This window comes from Phoenix dactylifera, chromosome 4, assembly GCF_051530095.1.
Source record: "Phoenix dactylifera cultivar Ajwa chromosome 4, Ajwa_hap1_PhDact_Kaust_v1.1, whole genome shotgun sequence".
Taxonomy (NCBI): Eukaryota; Viridiplantae; Streptophyta; class Magnoliopsida; order Arecales; family Arecaceae; genus Phoenix; species Phoenix dactylifera.
Genome location: NC_143193.1, coordinates 5,640,884 through 5,649,913, shown reverse-complemented (window position 1 = coordinate 5,649,913; position 9,030 = coordinate 5,640,884).

Genomic DNA, 9,030 nt, shown 5'->3' with positions numbered 1-9,030 from the left:
TTGATTGCCTTCACTATTTTCTCGACCCACTGCTAGAATGTCTGGCTTGTTACCAAGTCCTTAATAGTGCTCCCCTCAGTGTTGGCCCTTGCAAATCTACTTTTCTGCTACTCAAGACTGACAAACTGCTATTCAAAATTGACAAACATCTGACGTAAGGCTTCTTTCCTCTCCAAAAGCCTATCAAGTGTAACATACTTGGTAGCAAACATTGTCACACGTGGTCTCAAGATCTCTCCCCCTATATATATTCTCATGAGTGATGGGACCCATATATGGTTATAAATATATCTGGTGTTAGTTTAGGTTATCTTCACTATTTACTACACCCTACAAATCTTAGCAATGTTTATTAACATGAGGTTAATACAATGTGCAGCATATGAGGTCTAAAAAATATGCGGCTGCCACTCTATCAAGATCTCCCTAGAGGCCTTATATTATAGCCCATTATTAGTGATGACCTACACGATATTCTCCTCTCCTACCTATCAATCACCTCCTCTATTAATTTGAGGAAGTACATGGTATCGTGCACCTGATAGGTAGCATCAATTGACTTATGTAAAAAAGTCTTCGTATCAATATATGTTAAGAAGTTGATGATGCTTTGCCTGGTAGGATTGGTCCAACTATCACACATTATCGTTAGTCCATATATGGCCCACTTGCTATTTTATGAGGCAATCTACTTATCTAGCTCTTCCTTATTGTCGTCAAGAAGCACACCATAGATGTCCTTCGGTCCTGAAGGATTTACACCAGGTCCGACAACATGTATGTGGGAAATGACATATCTATAGTATATATTGTCTGTTGCAATCGCTGGGATGTGGCTGAAGTGGAACCAAAATCCAATAGCTCACCACATATCCTTCTTTAGCATTGTGTCAATCCTCTACTGCTTTGAATCCTTACTAGAAAAGGCATGCAGATCTAAATTATGGATGGCGGCTCCTGGTACAATCTTTCTGGAGGACTTCTTTCTGCTACCAAATGCCCCCAACATAGATGCAATATGATCACCATCTCTGATGACGGCCTCCCTAATTGAAGAGGTTCTCCTAAACTCTAGATCTACCCTGCTGGTCGCAGAACAGAAGCCTGACTCATAGTGTGAGGGCCCAAATGGAGCCCTATACTTGGACACCTCATTCTCCTGCCACTGATCATCTAAGCTCACCTGTGTAGAGCCCTATGCCTCCTCGTCGTCTGGAGTGGACACCTTCTCTGACTCCCTAAAGTGAAGAAAGGTGGCTCTGCTACTCGATTGTCCACCTCCACCTCCTTCTTGGCATTCCTCTTCTTAGGTGCTCTAAAATTAGTGAGGTGTTTCTTCATTAGCTGTCGAACCTCTTGTGGATAGTTTTGGCACATAGATACATCGAGGTAACCATCAGCTAGGTGCTACTTCAACTTAGTTACTCCTTATTTCTTGAACTCTGTATTGCACCAATTACACTTCTAGTAGTGCTGACAAAGCGCATTTGCATATGATCCCAACTAATGTCATGCTCTGTCTTCTTTTTTGTTAGTTTTATTCTTGTAGGTTTATCAAGTACGTCAGTTTATCAATTATTTAAAAATACTAAAATTTCATTATAGTTAAAATAAATTACTTTAGAAAATATATCTGATTTATCTAATATATAGTACTAATTTTTTATATTTTTAATTTTTTGTATATTTTTATTAATTTTTAAATTTAAAAATATATTTAAATACCATAAATTCAGAAAAATATAATTTTTACTTCAAAAGATACTACTAGAATAATTACTACTATTGTTTCATAATTTTTGGTATTAATTATCTATTTTTAATTATTTTTAAATTTAAAAATAATTTTTAAATATAAATATTTAAAAAATTTAATTTGAGTTTGGATCTATGTAGAACCCTACCATGAATGTTATATATATTTTTTTAGGGCCATGTGCATATATCAAAGGCTACTGATTTCGCAATTTTCAAAATTTAGGCCTTGATTGTATCAAAACTTGAATACATACACACCAAATTGAGATAGAAAGTTGCTTGTATGTCTCTAAATACACTTTTTATTTTATATTTTTTTAAAATTTTATTTTATTTATTTATTTTTTAATTAAAAAAATATTTTTTTAATTTTAAAAATTATATATAATCCAAAAATTAAAAAATTTTATGCGATTTTGTAGACCATCTATAGATCTACAGCATATCATGAAATCATGCTAAAATCAAAAGTTTTGGCATGAGTTTTCCTCATTTTGCGAATTTTGAAGTATTTTTTGGCCTAAAAAAAAAGGAAATGAGATGGGGAGAGAGGAAACATACCTTATTTTGGGTTGGATCCTCATTTAATTGTATTGAATTGGTGTATTTTTGTCCACAAGAGGGAAGCGGGTGTTCTTTGGATACGTTGGGAATGCTCGAGAATTCTCAGGCCTTCCCAAACTTTCTTTAAAAGCAAAAGAAGAGACAGGGAAGGGGGACAAGTTCGGAATCGGTCCGACTCGGTGCGAACTAGATGGTTTGCACTAATTCTACACGGAATCGGCTGGTTCGGACCGAGTCTATGTAGTTCGTGACTGGTTCTGGATAGTTTGAAGCTGGTTTCGAAAAATATGGATGAACCAACTCGGTGCCCCGTCGGGTTGGCCCGATATGGGCTAAACTGGGCAGTTCGACCCAGTTAGGTAAACATTGATTTCCTTCCAAAAAAATGTGTGAGGCTTTAAAATATTTGCATTCCGACCACATAAAATATCATGGGAGGGAATGGAGCTCATGTCATTGGTATTGGAGTTAGTCCATGACATTGGAGTCACCTTCTAACAAGATCTAAGTTCCATTGAAATCTTCAACAACCATGCTAAGACCCTTCCATGTACCTTTAAGTTTTGCTTAGAACATGCTAATATAGCAAAGCGAGCATGGTCTGTACAATCTTTGATAATGACTGTTGTGGTGGAAAATAAACTTAATGATGTAATACAATTGGATTAATCCATTTCCAAACTAATATAGTGTCCCATGTAGCCGGACCAAGTCGACCTCGACTGAACCAAAAAAGTAGGACAAGCATATTAGAAGACCTCCAAGATTGTGTTATCCGACAAGAAACACCATAGCTCAGATTTCCTCAAGTTGGCATCTACTCCAAGCCAACCTGAACCTCCCTAGCTTGGTAGCCGATTTTTCCATGCATAGAAGTATGTTCCCTCCATCAAGCCGAGGATAAAGATTATCATAATAGCCTCAGCGGTTACATCGAATCTGTTGGTGGTTATGCCAGATCCTAGACAGTTATACCAATAGACTATTAAAATATAATTCGCAGGAGATTTGGGCCCCTATAGTTATAAATAAACCCAATGACCCTTTGTGAAAAGGAGCGGTTCAATCCTTCAAAAATTGAAGCATCCCTAGGACCACCTTCACTAAGCTCTCTATTCTTTTTTACTTTCTTCTTCTTCCCCATCTTCCATCAAAACAATTCTTTTTGACTTTAGTATGGAGGGTCTGGCTAAAACCAATCCGGTGAGCTCTCTAACCTTATTTGTTATCTTGCAGATCACTGGAAGCAGCTCATGTCATGGATCCAGATTTGGTAACAACAATGACAAAAGTCGAGCTTGCCTTATCATGTTTGAAGACTCCATTAGCCATCCATATTGTGGGGGACACCAAGACCCAGGAGAGAAGATGTAGAAGAAGAAGGAAACCCATGCTTCCCAAGTATCTTTGGTGAACAATTGATGTAGGTGAAAAGGAATTTTAAAGTTGCAAGTGTTCTACTGTTATAATGGCTTGCCAAATAGATTCTTAGGCTTATGCTCAAAACAGTACTTGTTTCAAGCTTTTCATATATGATAAGGCCATGTAAATGACATAAGTAGCATTAATCGAAGGTAAACCATATAACGAAAGGCATACTCAACGTTATTCCAACCATGCTAATAAATGGTAATATATAATGCTACAACAAAATCACCCCAAATATTCTCCAATTTCCGGCAATTAGTGAAAGTCTATATGTATGAGAATTGGCCCTATTAGGCCCGACCAAGATTGAAGGCGGTAATGCCCACTGATTTCAATCCAAAAAATTCAAAAAAAATGAGGAGGGGGATTGAAATAGAGGAACTGTGTTCCCTTACCCGATCCGTTGGCAGTTGGGTGGATAAGGCCGCGGAGTTGCAATCGGTGATGACTCTGCTATGACGACTCCACAAAGATTGTTGAACCAACATCGGTCATTTGGTCACATACAATCGGCATCAGGATCCATGGATAGGAGCAGCGACTGCCGAACTAACCCCAACCAAAACTCCTTTAAGTCCCCTTCATCATGTTTGATCACCGTCAAGCCATCTTGTCCCTTTCTTCCTCACCTTTCGTGACCATCGCGTCACCGTAGCTGAGTTCAACCACCCTCAAAACCTATCCTATTTCTCTCTAAACCTGATTGTTGTATTTTCTTTCCTCTATTCTGAGCATTGCCGCCACAAAACTCTCCAAAACTCGCTGTTGTCAGCCAAAATTCGCCGCCATTGTTGTTCGTCGCTGAGCCCCATCTCCTCTTGTTTCTTTCTTGGCCAAGAAAACTGCCACTATGGCAGCTAGGGGACGCTGCCCCGTTCCTCTTTTTATTTGCTTCTTCTGTGCCATTGTGGCTGCTTGTCGTCGACCCCCGATGAGCTCACCAAGCCACCCCCGGACCACCACCCCCTCTTTTCCTTTCTTTTTTTTTTGGTTAACCGGATAATTCATATAAACTTAGTACGAATGCATCCAACAAAATTAGAAAATAGCAAACCATGAAGTGCCATAGGCAACTCCCTCTCCCTACTCCATAGGGTACTCCCGGAGTGGTCGACCATATATGAAGCCACCCAGTCCGCAACCCCATTCGCCTCTCTGAAGATATGCCTGGCCTAAAACTCCACGCCCTCGGCCATGTCCCTAATATCACGCAACAGGGGGTGGCACCCGTGCACACCGCCGATGCTCTCCGTAATCCAGCTGATCACTGTAGCTGAGTCCCCCTCTAGAAGAACTGCTCTAGAACCTAGGACACATCGGGCATGGCCCAGCCCCAGCCAAGCTGCCCTGAACTCAGCCTCTGGGACCGAGACCTCGAAAATCTAGCGCCCACCAATAGCAACTACTCTCGAGTCCGAGCCTCTAACCTCCTACCACCCTCCAAAACACATCTGCCAAAATTAACCATGAGAAAACTCGGAAGTGGGGGCTCCCAGGTGATAAACATCGTCTGAGGTGCTGCAACTGCAGAGGAAGAGCCCTAGGTGCCTCAAGCTATCAAGGGTCCATCTGATCGAAAGACCTGGACAATCTCGAAAGCCTGAACCCGTGTCTGCTCCATAACGAAACGAGAGGGAGGACACCTCTTACCAAAGGTTTAGGCATTTCTAGACAACCAAATTTGATAGGCATTATTATAGGTTGCCTCGATGGCCACCTATTGAAAAGGAGGGGCAGAAGCCCATAACCTGAGAGCTAACAACAAGGAATCAACCCCACTTCGCACATCCGACGAGAGTGCGATGAGCCCCCAAACCCTCCTAGCACGCTCACACGAGAAAAAAGCGTGATCTACTGTCTCCTCAACTTGGCAGTCAGGACACTAGGTCTGGATGCCCAGCCCTGACCGCCCGGCATCGATCTCATTGGCAACCGACCCCACGCCACCTTCTAGAGGAACATGGCCACCCTCGAATGGAGGCCGAACCGCCAGACCTAGGTACAGTCCACCTCGTGGTGCTGTTCCTCATGAATAGCATGGTAAAGGTCTTCCACTCTGGCTCTATAACTGGAAGTCACACCCCAAACCCTCATATCAGGGTTGGTCCTCCTCGGCACGGGAATAGACCGTACCTCTCCGCAAGGTGCTCCCCAAACAGCAGGCTGACGCGGTGGGGATCCCACCCCGCCCCCTCTGGCCAAAGAAGGTCACTCACCCGAAGACCCTCCGCGGCCTTGACATTAACCGTCGTCAGTCAGAGTTCCACCAGGATTGAATCCAACCATGAGTCCTCCATCACGTCCATGCTACGCCCATCACCAATCAACCATCTGGAGTGTGCCAGATCAGGGGCACATACCTACTGATCTCACGCTAGATGAAGGAGCATCTCTGGCTGCTCCGAACAGGCGTGCCCCTTCCTACCGGGCCATACCGGGCCATCATCATCTGACTCCAGAAGCATTGCCGCTCTAGGATCCACCTAGTCGTGTGCCGAGCAATCAAAGCCTCTCTCCTGATGCGGAGGGACTGCACCCCCAGTTTCCTTCGCAGATTGGCATACAGACCGCCTCCCAAGCTAACAAATGCACCCTGTGCTAACCTGGAGTAGCCTCTCTATACTACCCAGCACGATCTTTGGAACCACTATATTGGACATAAGGTGTATTGGTATTGAACAAAGGACAAACCTGACTAGCGTCAGCCTGCCCATCATGGATAGAGAGGTCGCTCTCCAACCCTTTAGATGCTCTTGGACACGCTGCACCATACTGCCACACTCCCCCACCTGCAATCTCCTGCCAGTGATAGGGACGCCCAGGTAGCTCCACAGCTCCACTTGCTCCCTCATGCCAAAGAACCCCCTAATTTTCTGCCTCACCTGCCGCTTCGTCTTCGGGCTAAAGCAAATGGTGGACTTAAGTAGGTTCACCCTTTGCCCGTAAGCCATGCAAAAGTCTTCCAGAATCCTTCTAAGGGCCCACGCATCCCTCATCCTCATCCTGACCAAGAGGAGGCAGTCATGTGCAAAGAGAAGATGGAAAATCAGCTGGGCACCAGGGGCTAGGATGTAGGCCTCCAAGGCCTCTCTCGACATGCAGCCTAGAGGGCCCGGGACAGCACATCTAAACAAATAGGGGGACAGAGGGCATCTCTGTCGAAGCCCTACTGTGGACTGGAAGAAAGGTGAAGGTGAGCCATTAACCAGGATGGAAAAGGATGGCCCCTGCATGCATCCCATAATCCATGCTATCCAAGTCTCATGAAATCCTAGCCTCGCCAGAGCCTGCCTAAGGAAACCCCACCGCATCCGATCGTAAGCCCTTTCCATATCAAGCTTAACTGCCATATAACACATCCCTTTCTTCTCTTCCTTCTCTTTCCTCTCTTTCTCCTTGTTTTCTTCTTATTCTTTTAGGTTCTTCTTCCAATCTTTAATTCTCTTATTTATTAATTTCTATTAAAAAAGAGAAATTCTGAGTTTCTTCGCTAGTTGTTAATTTATCTTTTCTAGCCATGGAGTAGATGCAATGATGATTTATACCACTAACAATAAAACCTAAACCCCTGATTGAACCCGAATTGAGACTCTCTTTCTTTTCTCTCTTCTCCCTCTTTCTCTCTCTAAGCAAGACTTAGGGATCCTAGTGTAAGCCATATCTTCCTTCTATTCGGGGTCTAAGTTGACCCTAAGGCTGGGGCCCTAAACTATCCCAGTACCCAAGCAGTAGGCCGGCCCCTTACCTCAGCCTTTGTCAGGTTTTTTTGAAATTTGGTCATCATTGACTTTCATGGAGTCATCTAAACTATGTTTGATCTTGACTAGTTGAGTTCATCTTGTTGGACTGACCTAGATTGGTATCGCCGCTTGGCTGACCCTATCTTTTCTTTACCTTGGTTTGGATTTGAACCCATACACTTTGCAGTACCCCTAATTGGATTAGTTTGCCCAATTTTAACCTATTCTCAGTTATCTTGAGTTTCAAAGTTGTTGATCTTAGATTTAATAGCTTGAATAGGTGAAGCTGACTTGCCTAACTGAAGTAAAATTTTAAAACAAGAAGAGGTAAGTAACATAATACTTCAAAGTGTAGTTTTTAATTTTTAGTAAAATTATAATTAGTTTATTAAATTTGATTGTGATCTTTATTTTATATTTAATTAAACGAGTCAAGTATGTTATTATTACAGTTGTAATTATTTTAAAATATATTATTTTTATTATATTCTTGTAAGATAAAATTTAGATAATATGACCACGTAAATTATGAAATTTGTTTTATATATGTATTCTCAACATAGCTATGATCTGGCCCCGCCAATAGAGATTATTTGTTGGTCTTGTTAATTTGTAATTTGTGAAACTAGTTTCGACACTAAGCTATCGATGATTAGAATAATGATATCTATTATCTGGTACTTGGTGCACTTTGTATTTGCTATTTGACCCATGCCATTGGGCGACATGACCAAGTCTACTATTAGGTTTAGTATCAGTTTATAAAAAAATAAAATTTGAAAGAAATGTATATATTATTCGAAATTTTATTTATTCCCAATCTAAAGCATGCTATTTGATTATTTATTTGCTTGGCATGCTCAGACCCCACTTTGATGTGTTATGTTCCTTACTGGGCTGGTGTAGGACATTATTTTTTATTTTTCTATTTTTTAAATTCTGAATCATGATTGCTCAGGACTTAGAGGTGTGCGCTATCTGCTGGAGATAATTGTAATTATTTGGATTTCTAGTTTCCCTTAGTTAGACTAGTTTAGTTTAGTTTGAATATTTTATTCAATTTGAATAATAATAATAATTAGTTAGCATAATTTGAATTATGTTACTTTGGGACAATTGATTCTGAGAATGATTTATTTAGATCTTGATTAAATTAATTTTTGAGAATTGAAGAATTATTATTATTACTTTGAGATTATTATGATTTGATATGTAGTCTTGCATGTTTGTATGGTTCACTCTACAGATATATAACATTTGTTACACATTGAGTTCGGAGGGTGACAATATGCACACTAATTTTCTTATTAGAAAAAATAATGATTGCAGACATGCAGTAATGTTAATACCACAATTCGGTGAGAAAAACACTGATATGGGGTCGAAGACTGGTAACTTTGCGCAGGAAAAGATTGGATTCTGGGCAGGTGAGGGGTTCGCTATATCTAAGCAAAGAAGATAGAGGAGGGGGAACAAGGAGATAGAAGTAATAAGCAAGGAATTAGATCAGTTGAGAAGAGAATGTCAATAAGTACTTTCA